At 42.6% G+C, this 14233-nt stretch overlaps 1 protein-coding gene across 5 annotated transcripts in view; it reads left to right on the plus strand.

Moving 5' to 3' along the window:
* Positions 1–12161: 12161 nt before the first annotated feature.
* Positions 12162–14233, plus strand: part of slc4a5a (solute carrier family 4 member 5a) — a 44432-nt gene continuing 42360 nt past the window's right edge. For 3 of the 5 annotated variants that reach the window (XM_026186978.2, XM_026186981.2, XM_026186979.2), the window contains exon 1: positions 12165–12327. The gene's annotated coding sequence lies outside the window, so the exon portion shown is untranslated. Of the gene's footprint in view, positions 12328–14233 lie in introns of all 5 variants that reach the window. The other 2 variants (XM_080309055.1, XM_026186980.2) reach the window with 2 other exon arrangements.

The following is a 14233-nucleotide window of genomic DNA, read 5'->3' on the forward strand; positions in this document are numbered from 1 at the left end:
GCTTGAGGTATTCACTGAGCACTCGGTCAGTTGGGGCCATCTTCCCAATGTATTCTTGGATGTTCATTGTCTCATCCTGGACTGTGGTGCTGACACTCACCAGTCCCCGGCCCCCTTCCTTCCGCTTAGCGTACAGCCTCAGGGTGCTGGATAGGGATGGGTATCGAAAACCGGTTCTTGTTGAGAACCGGTTCCCACTGTTTCAATTCCGTGGAATTGTTTGCCATTTTTGCAAACGATTCCCTTATCGATTCCAGTCGCCCCGAATGACGTCATCACGTTGCGGAGCGTCATTTACCTGGCAGGAAACACGGCGCGTAAGCGGCTCAAACGCTCAAAAGTTTGGTTATACTTTACGAGAACGGATGACAATAGGGCAACTTGCAATACTTGCAAAGTAGATATTTAATTTAAGGGAGGAAACACTACGAATATGCAAAAGCATTTGCTCACAAAACACGCGATGACCTTAAATGAATTTCGTGTTTTTAATTCCGCTCCGGACTCGTGAATCTCAACCCAGCAGCAGCGGTAACGTTTGCACGTCCTCTCCCGTTAATGCGGCAGGTAAATAATCAACTAACAGTGCATATTATGTTAGCGCGATCTGCCTTATTACAAAACCTGCCATTACTGTGCATTTAGGTGATCATGATGAGAGAGACAGAGTCTGGCTGGCTCAGATGCTGGCAGCTCTCGCTGCAGTCTACCGTTAGCGTCTCCTTTGAGGCCAGGATAGACGAATGTCACCGAGCAGTGACTAAGTTTGTGGTAAAAGGCTTGCACCCATTTGCCACAGAAGATGCCCCCGATTTTGAGTGAATGTGTTTAATTGTAGGCAGGGACATTACTGGATATTCTTGTGTAATTGCTACAGAATGATTTATGTTATACTTTGTTATTGCTACAGAAGAATATTTATTTTATTATTTTACATTTACAATTTTTTTTCCTGGGGACCCTGTGACACCCCATTGAAGAGCCGTAGGCTGTGGATCTCTTAAGATCTCACTGTTGGGTTTGTAAGGCCATGTTACTCCTAAATTTCTATCTTGTTCAAAGAGAAGATATAAAACAAAGTTCTAAGCTAATCGACCTTAGTGTTCTCCTTTTTTTAAAGAGAATCGATAAGAGAATCGATAAAGAATCGAATCGTTAAACAGAATCGAAAATGGAATCGGAATCGTGAAAATCTTATCAATACCCATCCCTAGTGCTGGACTTGGGGTGAAACCCTCCATGCATGGTAAGGAGCTTTCTTGTCTTTATGTCAGTGGCTTCTATCTCCTCCTTTGGCCAGCCTATTACCCCAGCAGGGTACCTGATCACGGGCAGGGCGTACGTGTTGATGGCCCGGATCTTGTTCTTACCATTCAGCTGACTCCTCAGGACTTGCCTGACCCTCTGCAGGTACTTGGTGGTTGCAGCTTTTCTAGCGGCCTCTTCATGGTTCCCATTCGCCTGCGGGATCCCCAGGTACTTGTAACTGTCCTCTATGTCTGCAATGTTGCCTTCTGGTAGTTCAATCCCCTCAGTTCTGACTACCTTCCCTCTCTTTGTTACCATCCGACTACACTTCTCCAGTCCGAACGACATTCCAATGTCATTGCTGTATAGCCTGGTAGTGTGGATCAGTGAATCGATGTCTCGTTCACTCTTGGCATACAGCTTGATGTCATCCATGTACAGGAGGTGGCTGACAACTGCTCCGAGATTGGGTACATAGCCCCAAGTGCGATAGGAGAAGGATCGTTGAGTGTGAGAGGAACTGACCTGAAAAATAGGATCATGGCCAAGCTTGAAACCTGGATCCCCCGTAGCCGGTTACCAAGATTACGTGAAGTTCCCTCAGAAGGTCTGCTAGATGATGTTAATGCAGCACTACGGGCAATACCTACAACCACGATTACCGACACTAACAAGCTGATCTACAATACGGCAACAGTGATCAGTGAGATGCTTGGCTACAAGTTGAACAGCGACAAGGGGCAGTACCCTCCATGGAGAAGGAGGCTAGAGGGCAAGATCAAAGTAGCACGGAGGGAGGTTAGCCAACTAACGGAGTTGCAGAAAGGTGCGACAAATAAGGTGCCTAAGAAATACAGCAAGCTGTCCATACCTGAGGCCTTGGAAACTGCCAAGCAAAGACTCACAGCCTTGGCCAGCCGCTTGAGGAGGTACACCAGAGAGATAGAAGGCAGGAGAATAAACCAGCTGTTCTCCACAGAACCAGCAAAGGTGTACTCTCAGTGGCAAGGGAACAATAAGAGAACAGCACCACCAAGGCTGGAGACGGAGCAATACTGGAAGAGCATATGGGAGAAGGATGCAACCCATAACGGCAATGCTCAGTGGCTAGAGGATCTGAGGGCTGACCACAGCGACCTCCCTGAACAGGGTCCAGTAACCATCACAGTGGCAGATATCCAAGAAAGGGTCTCCAGTATGAAGAGTTGGACAGCACCAGGGCCCGACATGGTTCACGCCTACTGGCTGAAGAAGCTGACTGCACTCCACGAGCGTCTGGCAGCACAAATGAACCAGCTGCTAGTTAACGAGAGACACCCGGAATGGCTAACTGAAGGCCGGACGGTCCTGATCCCCAAGGACCCCAAGAAGGGACTGGTCCCCTCCAACTACCGACCAATAACCTGCCTCAGTACTACATGGAAGCTCCTGTCAGGCATCATATCGGCTAAGATGAACAGGCACATGGGTCAATACATGAGCGGGACACAGAAAGGAATTGGCAAGAATACCAGAGGCGCAAAACACCAGCTACTGGTAGACAGAACAATCAGCCGAGACTGCAAGACCAGACTGACCAACCTGTGCACTGCCTGGATTGATTACAAGAAGGCCTATGACTCAATGCCCCACAGCTGGATACTGGAATGCCTAGAATTGTACAAGATCAATGGGACCCTAAGAGCCTTCATCAGGAACTCAATGGGGATGTGGCGTACAACACTAGAGGCCAACTCCAAGCCCATAGCACAAGTCACCATCAAGTGCGGGATCTACCAAGGAGATGCTCTGTCCCCACTGCTGTTCTGCATAGGCCTGAACCCCCTCAGTGAGATCATTAACAAGACTGGCTACGGATACCGACTACGGAACGGAGCAGTTGTCAGCCACCTCCTGTACATGGATGACATCAAGCTGTATGCCAAGAGTGAACGAGACATCGATTCACTGATCCACACTACCAGGCTATACAGCAATGACATTGGAATGTCGTTCGGACTGGAGAAGTGTAGTCGGATGGTATCAAAGAGAGGGAAGGTAGTCAGAACTGAGGGGATTGAACTACCAGAAGGCAACATTGCAGACATAGAGGACAGTTACAAGTACTTGGGGATCCCACAGGCGAATGGGAACCATGAAGAGGCCGCTAGAAAAACTGCAACCACCAAGTACCTGCAGAGGGTCAGGCAAGTCCTGAGGAGTCAGCTGAATGGTAAGAACAAGATCCGGGCCATCAACACGTACGCCCTGCCCGTGATCAGGTACCCTGCTGGGGTAATAGGCTGGCCAAAGGAGGAGATAGAAGCCACTGACATAAAGACAAGAAAGCTCCTTACCATGCATGGAGGGTTTCACCCCAAATCCAGCACCCTGAGGCTGTACGCTAAGCGGAAGGAAGGGGGCCGGGGACTGGTGAGTGTCAGCACCACAGTCCAGGATGAGACAACGAACATCCAAGAATACATTAGGAAGATGGCCCCAACTGACCGAGTGCTCAGTGAATACCTCAGGCAGCAGAAACCCAAGAAAGAGGAGGGAGACGAGGAACCATCATGGAAGGACAGGCCCCTGCACGGTATGTACCACCGGCAGATAGAGGAGGTGGCTGATATCCAGAAATCCTACCAGTGGCTGGACAAAGCTGGACTGAAAGACAGCACAGAGGCACTAATCATGGCAGCACAAGAACAAGCTCTGAGCACAAGATCCATAGAGGCTGGGGTCTATCACACCAGGCAAGACCCCAGGTGCAGGCTGTGTAAAGATGCCCCAGAGACAATCCAGCACATAACAGCAGGATGCAAGATGCTAGCAGGCAAGGCATACATGGAACGCCATAACCAAGTGGCCGGCATAGTGTACAGGAACATCTGTGCCGAGTATAACCTGGAAGTCCCGAGGTCAAAATGGGAGATGCCCCCAAGGGTGGTGGAGAATGACCGAGCTAAGATCCTGTGGGACTTCCAGATACAGACGGACAAAATGGTGGTGGCTAACCAACCGGACATAGTGGTGGTAGACAAACAGAAGAAGATGGCCGTAGTGATCGATGTAGCGGTTCCGAATGACAGCAATATCAGGAAGAAGGAACACGAGAAGCTGGAGAAATACCAAGGGCTCAGAGAAGAGCTCGAGAGGATGTGGAGGGTGAAGGTAACGGTGGTCCCCGTGGTAATCGGAGCACTAGGTGCGGTGACTCCCAAGCTAGGCGAGTGGCTCCAGCAGATCCCGGGAATAACATCGGAGATCTCTGTCCAGAAGAGCGCAGTCCTGGGAACAGCTAAGATACTGCGCAGGACCCTCAAGCTCCCAGGCCTCTGGTAGAGGACCCGAGCTTGAAGGATAAACCGCCCGCAGGGGCGTGCTGGGTGTTTTTTTTATATATATATATATATATATATATATATATATATATATATATATATATATATATATATATATATATATATATATATATATATATATATATATATATATATTTTGCCCAGACAAGCGCCATCTTATTGTCCTATCCGCCTACTATGTCACACGATGAAAATATTTGAAAGAGTCATTCATGCACGTCTTCGGAAAATCGTCAACGTCACCCCCAATCAGTACGGTTTCTCCTGCTGGAGAATACAAAATAATGCAGTCAATTTTAGAGCGCAGAATTGTTGTAGGGCTGTATTGGTTGACACACCTGTACAATGTTACGTGGAGATCAAGGGCGGTACTTCTGGATTGGCAGGGGGTGGTTTCTATAAGCAACTGGTATCTATGCAAAGAAGGGAAACCCTTCTAAACAGGAAAAGCCATAGAGGAGCCAAGGCAGTAGAAATATGAAATTCACGTACATTCTATATATAGAATTTTCATTGTAATTCACTAAAACACTAAAAGTCCCATAAATTATCCATTAAAGATGTGAAGGCGGCGCCGTCCTCCAAACGCCCTGTCTCCACCACTTCTCTCCAGCAGCCACGGAGGGACAGGAGGAAAGCGGCAGTCACTCTACTTTAATTACCCAGAGTGCCTTTTAATCATTAACTGAGCAAGACTAACCCCGCAGGGGCAGCGCTCCGAGTTACACCCGCTGCTCAAGTGTGTGTCAGGTATCTTGTCTCCCGAAGCAGGCGTCCGGCCGTCACCTCTCTGCTTGTCACCCAATTGTGCGTTTCCCTCCCCTCAGGTCTAGCCGCTGGCAGAATATCCTCTGGTTCCGCTTGTTTCTCTCTCAGCCCAGCTCGCCGGGCCTTCCAAAAACCTGCCCGCATCCACCAGTTGAGCTCCACTCTCCCAGAATGTCCAGCCTGCACACTTGACCTCTCCAGTATTTCAATTTAGCAATCAGAAGTGGACAGAGTCTCTCAAATATACACACTAAAAAACATGCAATCACTGCAAGGATAAAAACACTCAAGAAGTATGAAAACACAATGCACAGCAACACATGCAAAACAACACATACAAAGTCCAGAAAAAGCCATTTCTCCCCCGGATGACATTTTCATCTTGAAGAAGGAGGACCGGAGGGTATGTTCCAACTCCTCAGCCTCCCTGTGAAAATCTATTCCAGGGTGTTGGAAAGGACAGTCCATTCATTTGTCGAACCTCAGATACAGGAGAAACAAGTGTTCCTGGTCGTAGAACACTGGACCAGCTCTTTACCCTTTCGAGGATACTTGAGGATGCATGGGAGTTTGCCCAACTACATGTGTTATTGTTGACCTGGAGAAGGCATTTGACCGTGTCTTTCTGAGTGTTCTGTGGGAGTTGCTTCGGCCGTATGGGGGTGTCTGGCCCATTGCTGCAGGCCATTCAATCCTTATACAACCATTGCAAAAGCTTGGTCCGCATAGCCGGCAATAAGTCGGACTCATTCCCTGTGGGTAATGGGCTCCGCCTGCCCTTTGCCACTGATTCTGTTTGTAATTTTTATGGACAGAATTTCTAGGCGTACCTAAGTGGCGAAAGGCTTTCACGTGGGTGGTCTCAGAATCTCATCTCTGCTTTTCACAGATGATGTGGTGATGGCCTCCAGCTCGCACTGGAACAGTTCACAGCCGAGTGTGAAGTAGTGGGAATCAGAATCAGAATCTCCAAATCTGAGGACATGGTCCTCAGCCATAAAAGGACGGAGTGCCCACTCCGGGTCAGGGACAAGTTTCTGCTCTAAGTGGAGGAGTTCAAGTATCTTGGTGTCTTGTTCACGAGTAATGGGAGAAGGGTATAAAGGGTACATACCAGTCTGTCGTGGTGAAAAGAGAGCTAAGTGTAAAAGCAAAGCTCTCAATTTACTGGTCGATCTACAACCCTACCCTCACATACCCTCCTCCAAAGGGAGATGGCCCACTTCTCTGCGGAGGGAGCAGCGTCTTGGCAGCCAAAAGAATAGCCTGTTTGAAGGCCCAGTGACTTCCCCACAACGGCTCTGAGCCACCCGCAAACCTGCCTTTTTAAAATTTTCTTAATAATTTTCTTAATAAATGGAGCTCTACTCCAAAATAAACTAACCTCTCTTTATTCTCTTAAATAATTGGTCTTCACTATGTTTCTATATAGTAGTATATTTTTTCATTAGTATAATATGAAATTAATTCTGCATGTGTCAAGTTGTGTGCCAATATTTGCTGTGTAGTAGAACTGAGATATTAGTTATTACAAATATTTATTTGAAATAATATTAATAAAATTCTCAAACGGAAAAACATTAAACATAAATATATAAAATATAACTATTTACAGAGAGACAGGAATATAAAGGACCCAGCTTAAAGTGGAAGAGCCTCAGGGAGAAGGAGGAGAAAAATAAGAACATTGTTTCTGCCCTTGAGAGCCTGCTGCCTCATCAGAAAACTACTGATTGCTAGGGTCCAATGTTTCCAAATTTAACACAGCTGCGCTGTTTTCAAAAACGAATTTATAAATTTGAAATTTCACTAATACTCTCGTCTGAGGCGGCATGCTCTCCAGAGCAGGAACAAGGCTGAGGAGGAAATGCTCCATTGGAGACTGGCGTGGCCTCTTCAGCGACTCCAGGATGGCCAGCTCCACCGCCGATGGACCGTCCTGGGACCCGTCCCTCGTCTGCCTCAGAGTTGTCCAACTCTGTGGGGCTGTAAAACAGCACAAAACACAAAGAAAAGAGAAGGCTGCTGCTAGATTTTCATTTTCAACATTGAAAAAAACAGGATATAAACAGATTGGTTGTAGATATTTAGTAAAGGTAATCACAAGGGAATCCAACCGAGTAAAAAGTTATCAGTGCTTGCTGTACATCTGTTGCTACAATTACATACCTGTGGGTGCAGCAGCAGGAGCGGAGGGACCTGCTGCAGAATATTGTCTTGACTCAGTCAAGACAATATTAAATGTTAACAGGTTTTAAACAACAGTCATAGAGAAAGTATATACAGTGGTCCCCCATTTACTGCAGCAGGGGTTCTCAGAATAACTAGCCCCTCGCCACTCACTTTATACACTTTTTTTCACACACACGAGCATTACTCACAGTTCCCACAAGTTGATTCTCAAAGTGCAAACCTTCAAAACGTAAAACTATTATTATGCCGCGTTTTTTCTTCGTCTGCCTGCCACTTTCTGCGCCTTTTTCCCTCCCGGTGCAGGTGCCTATTTCCGAATGAGGGTTATAGTTATGGGTGTTTTTGTACAGTTTTTTTTTATTGGGCGTGATGGTTATCAAAACCAGGCATGACAAATTTGGCAAGCGCAGGAGACACGATAAGGAGGAGATTTGTCAATCAGGCTGCAGAATGCAATGCGCATTGTTGACAGTTGTACTGTGCAATAAAAAAATCAGCGAAAAAGCGAGGCAGTGATGGATGAACAGCGGGACCACTGTGTGCTGTTTATTAATAAACAATAAAATATATTCCTATATGACAACATGCTAAAGAGCAGAAAGGTATTTGTACATCAGTGGGAAAATAGCGGGGCAGTAGGTGGGCTTGCTAGCTTTCGTGAAGTCAAAAATTTCAAAAGAGAAATGAATAAACTTACCAGGTTGGCAGCTTCACATATCTTCCTCCAAGCTCGGTCCTTTTTATTCCTGTCTCGGTACAGAAAGCAGCTTTTATTATATTTATACAGCAAGAGGACCAGTTAGCTTTGCACAAAAATACCTGGAAGAATTGTCCTTTAGTGCCTGTGCTTTTGTAGTTTTACTTAATTAAAGTCCAGTTTCCTCAGATTTTTTAAGGACACACTGCATATCATTCCAAGATTCACCACATTTTTGGCAAACAACTCTTTGAGAATCACCTTGCTGGTGCAAAAGTACTATTCTCTGCCTGTTAAACTATGTTATGTTTTAGCACTCATAAATCCAACTAAATGGGAACAAATGATGTGTTTTTGTGGCAGGTTGCTAATAACAAAGTGCCTAAAGATCAATTTTAAAATTGGTTCTTTGCTAATTTTTTCTTTTGTAAAAAACACGAAAATGTTCGTGCCTGTAAATTCTGATTCTACCTCTTTACATTAGTAAGACGGACAAAAATTCATGCCTTTGTGGAGACTTGATTGAATTCCCCACATATCTGTTTCAGTTACAGGGGAAAGCTGACCAACCAATCTGCAGTGAATTTCACACTAATCGCTCCATTTGCTGTTGGATAAAAAGACACATTTGATACCATAAGCTTCTCCTTCAGAGTATCAAGATCACAGATTTTTTCCTGCTGAATGATTGCACAGAGGGTTCTCATCTATATATATATATATATATTAGTGCTGTCAGTGTAAATATAGTTAAAACAATGTTAATGCCATAACCGCACTCGCCGTTTGCGAGTTAACGCAGATTGGCCCGTGCTAATGCGTTGACACCGTGCAACCCTAGCCCTAGAAACTACTGAGTATACCGTTTTGGGTTGCTGCAATGAAATTTAAGGAGAATAAACTAGCCCTGTGCATTATTTTTTCTCTCTGATTTTACCCAGTCCATATATCCACAGCATGACTTTTATCCCATTAAGAGTGAAAGTGTTACTTTAATTTTTTGAGCAGTGTATATATTACTTATTTCTGAATAATATTTTACTGTATATTATTCTGAACATTTTGCATAATGAGTGTGCTGCTTCACTTACTTTAATTACATTTTCAATATACAACTTGTGTCTATTAAGCTAATTTAAAGTTTGTTTGTTTTTTGAAAAAGCCCCAAAAAATTTCCACTTTGCAAAACATCTATCCAATGTAAATGATGTAAATGTTTTTTTATGTGATAAATCTGTAATAGAGCACAGGAGAGCATCCTGAAAATCTGTATTAGTGAAAAGCCTGTATTGACTGTGCAGTCAGCCAAGAAATGAGAATGCAGACAGAACTAACAACTAACAGAGAAATAACAACAAACTCTGATCAGTGAGTGGCACTACTGGGACAACTGGATGCTCACCAGTGTCAACATTCTTCATCTTGTGGAACTATAAATGTCAGAGACAGCAACAAGACACTGTGCATCCACCACCATGACTCAGACTGAACTTTGGCTTAAATGTTATAAAAATCTGAAAACCTACTCCCAGTGTGTGCTGGGTGATCGCCCAGTTATCCCACTAGTGCCACCCTCTGATCAAAGTACTGTATATACCTGATCATATGTCTAGAGTGACCAGTGGGGCACGCTTGTGTGGAGTAATTAAGTAAATTCTAATAAAGCTCAGAGGTGGTCTGCAAAAGAAATACATTTAAAACATAGAAAAAACACCAACAAAGGGCTTTCAGGAATAAGTCTGTAAAGGACAATTAGTATGTAATTTCAATGTAATTTTAGATTGTTTTGATATTTTGGGTTTTTTATAGTTTGATTGTTTTTTTTGTTTTTTTTTTAGTTAAAATCTCTATAAAGCTCATCAACAGATGAGTGGTTTTGTTTTTAAGTGTTTAAAATCTCGTCGTAGATGATGTATTGACTACGGACCTGATCATGCACAACAGACCAACACCCACAGATAACATGGCAGCCCCAGTCATCACACACCAAAGGAACTTCAACAGTGACTTCAAACCGCTCCACTCTTCCCCCAGACCTGGAAAAATGAAAAGCAAATTTCTCCTTAGCTCGAGTAAGATGCTTGTGATGTTGTCCCTGGTTCAGGAGCAGCTTGATATTAGAAATGTCACAGCTGTATGTCTTATTGTAACATCTGACACCAGCCTCCTTGTAAAGCTTTTTCCACTCATTGCACCAACTTTTCATGAGCGTATTCACAGATCTGTGGTCACCCCCACTGCTTGTTCACTTTTTCCTGCCACACTTTTTCCCTGCAGTCAACTTTCCATTATAATGGTTCAATACAGCACTCTGGAAACAGCCAGCCTTTCCAGTAATGACCTTCTGTGGCTTACCCTCCTTGTGGAGGGTGTCGATGACAGCTGTAAGGTCAGCGGTCTTCCCCATTTTTGTGGCTGCTAACACAAACAGAGATATGCTGTATTTATATTGGCTGAATGGTAATTTACTGAGATCAAAATATATATCCCAGTATTTTGAGATACCGTTACCGTCAAAACTAAAACCCAAAAAGGCTCAAAATATTCCACTTTATAGTGAATGAATATGTTTTTGAATTTAATCACAAATAATAAACTCTTAAACAGGTACATGTGTATACTGACAGTATTCTGGTCAAAACTCGCACCAACAGTCACTTCAAAGCTGTAATAAATTCCCTTCGAGGCTCACATAAGGTCACTGCTGTGATAGCTTGCTATTCTTTATTGCTTTTCCACAGTCCTATACATATTGACCTATTTAAATACTAATGCAAAGATTCAAATAAATGGTGTTGATATTGAAAGAGTCAGTGAAAATAAATTTCTGGGGGTAATAATAGATGAAAAACTTAACTGGAGAGCTCACGTAAGATATATTCATTCCAAAGTATCACAAAGCATTGCAGTACTAAACAAGGCAAAACAGGTATTCGACAGAACATCACTTCATATTCTCTACTGTTCACTGGTTTCACCATACTTAAGCTATTGTGCAGAGGTCTGGGGCAATAACTATAAAACCACATTACATTCACTTTTTACTCTTCAAAAGAAAGCAATTCGAATCATCCACAATGCAGGTTATAGGGAACATACAAACTCACTATTTTTGCAGTCTGAAATATTGAAAATTGACGATATAGTGAAATTCCAAACAGCACAAATTCTATTCAAAGCAAAAAATAAAGAACTGCCAGGTAATATTCAGAGTATGTTTTTTTTGAAAGAAGGAAGTTATAATTTAAGGGGTTTTTGTAACTTCAAAACAATGAAGGTACGTACTACAAGAAAAGGCTTTTGTGTTTCTGTTCAAGGAGTGAAACTATGGAACAAACTGAATATGGAATTAAAGCAATGTCCAAACATAAAACTGTTCAAAAAGAGTTATAAAAATATGATCTTCTCGATCTATAAAGAAAAGGAAAATATTTAAATTAAGTGAATGTCTCTATTTAAAAACAAACAAACAAAAAATTCATGATGTGATATTATAGTATATAGTATATCAGAAATCTGTTCACTATTTTTATTACAAATTATATCAGTAAGGAAGCTGACTAAATATTCACTGATAATTTATGGGACAGGGGTGGGATTAAATAAGTGTATACTTCTTCCCACTCCCTTTCAACATGTAAATTAATCAGAATGTTTTTTTGTATGTAATTTGTATAGTATATTTTTTTTTCTCATTTCTTTTCTAAATGTACTTGTATATTGTTCACATGTTGAAATAAATTACCAATCAATCAATCAATCAATCAATCAATTGGCACAGTATAGAGATTCTCTACCAGTGGCTGGTGTTAACCATATTCTGAAACGGCTTCCTGCCTGAAGCTCTCTGCTCAGTCCTCATTGCCCATTATTGACCCAGTCACGAGAGAGAGAGAGATAGAGCGAGAGCCAGTTGGAGAGACAAACAGAGACAAATACAAAGGAGCTTTCCTCTTTGCCGACTTTGTACCATTTAATAGTTTGTTGGAGCTCCACTAGCATGTTTTCATTGATGCTTCCCCACAAGCAGCCAAACTCTTTTCTTCTTTTGCTTACTCCAGCTGACAACTAACCCAGGTAGGCTTTAGTATGTTTTTTCTTACTATATTACTTACTTTTCTTACTATTCTTGTTGTTGTTGTTTTTCTTTTCTCTTTACCCACCATTGATTTATCTTGTTGCCTGAGCAGTACTGTGTCATTTTCTCAGCCTATTGAGTCACAGATGACATTTAGTCTCTGTTTTTCCCATCCTTGGCTCCAGGCCTAACATATGTAAATTAAACCAGCAGTGTCAGTAATGTGGGGAGTTTGGAGAACTGTGGTATCTGAAACTAGAATTCTGTCATCTTCAGCTCTGTGTGACAGTTTTGATCATGTCTAAGGAAGTCACACGAGTAGTGTGTGATCAGTGGCTCTTAAAACATTTTTGCTTTATTCCCACAAGACACTGGTCTGTTCTAAAGGGAAATAAAGTTTCATAAACAGTCTTTGAAAAACAAGCTAATGACATGTGGAATCATTCTTTAAGCTTGCTGAGGCACTAATGAGCCCCACTTATCCAAAGTACTCGGATCCCGTCTCAATTGATCTATAGGCACAAATTTAACACACACTCCCCGATATTAGAAATCATACTTACAATGTTAATGAGTAAAGCAAGAATTCAACGTGTGAGTGACTGGTGTGTACTGTATGTGCCTGTTTCTTAATGTTTATCTTTTGCTTGTGAATGTACTGATGTGTAACAAATTAGAGACTGCAGTTGTGTCAGTGAACTCATACTACCTTTTTCCTTATTAAAAGTAATTAAACACTTGTCACTGAAGTGAAAAACTGTCACTTTCAAAATTATTTTTCCAGTTTCCTCAATTTCCTCCAGATTAAGTTCACTGGACCAGATACATTATTCCACCGCAATCAAAAGATCAACGCTTATTGAACCAAATCCAAATTTGGCCTACAGAGACTTGGCAGAGCACTCTGTCCCATGTGCACGCTTATGTACGAGTATGTTTCATGTCTCTATCAAGTGACATGGGGTGTTTAGAAGCAGGGAGAGCCTATCGATCAGCTGGTGGGGGGGAGCGAATGTTGCGCCTGCAGCTCTCGCTCCATCTGCCCACTGGGTGTGAAGGACACTGATGTGACAGCGCTAATTACAGAGGCAGGAAGCCAGCGCTATAAACATTCACAGCAGCAACTCAAGCGGGCTCTGCCTGGCTAAACCCCACCCTCCACCAGCCACTTTACACCACTCATCCCTCAGGGCGGATTGTATTTCAAGAGTTCTATGTGAAATGAGGCATTATCTGCAAATTCCCATTCAAAGAAATATTGCTGTAGAAATCAGATGTGTGTAAAACAGAAACGTCTGTGACAAACACTAAAAAATGCATGATTACGTTCATCGTTGATGTTTTTGGTTTGTTTGCCTTTTTTGTTATTCGTTTGCTGCCAATTAACGGTCTTACATTTTGGTAATCTAAAAAAAACAGTAAAACAGGAATCTAAATTTATGTAAATCTAATTTCAGGTATTTGTATTTGTCTTTTGAGGACAAGAAGTCTGGTTTAAGTCATGGACAAAGTCCCGGTAGATACATGTGTGCTCTGAGTACCTTTTCAGTAAGCAGTCAAGAAAGATTATTTAATTTTACTCTCTATTATGACTAGAATAATATATACATAAGTATGTTTCCTATTAAACCTTGAATAAGCAAGATAGTTGTGCCATCACTGGAAAAATAATCAATAATATTCCTTCACTGGATAATGAGTTAAGCAGAGGGTATAGACCTCTGGGCTTTGAATACTGAGGGAAACCGAACATCATCAACAGCTTAGTTTTAGTGATGAAGAAGCACATGCCCATTCTCATCTGGTGATTGGGGCTTTGATGGGGGGGGGATAGAAATATCTATTTATTTCCACAACTCCCTTCGTCCAACCCTCTCTTTAGAAATTTCTGATTATTTCAACTTT

This window comes from Astatotilapia calliptera, chromosome 12 (genome assembly GCF_964374335.1).
Source record: "Astatotilapia calliptera chromosome 12, fAstCal68.1, whole genome shotgun sequence".
Taxonomy (NCBI): Eukaryota; Metazoa; Chordata; class Actinopteri; order Cichliformes; family Cichlidae; genus Astatotilapia; species Astatotilapia calliptera.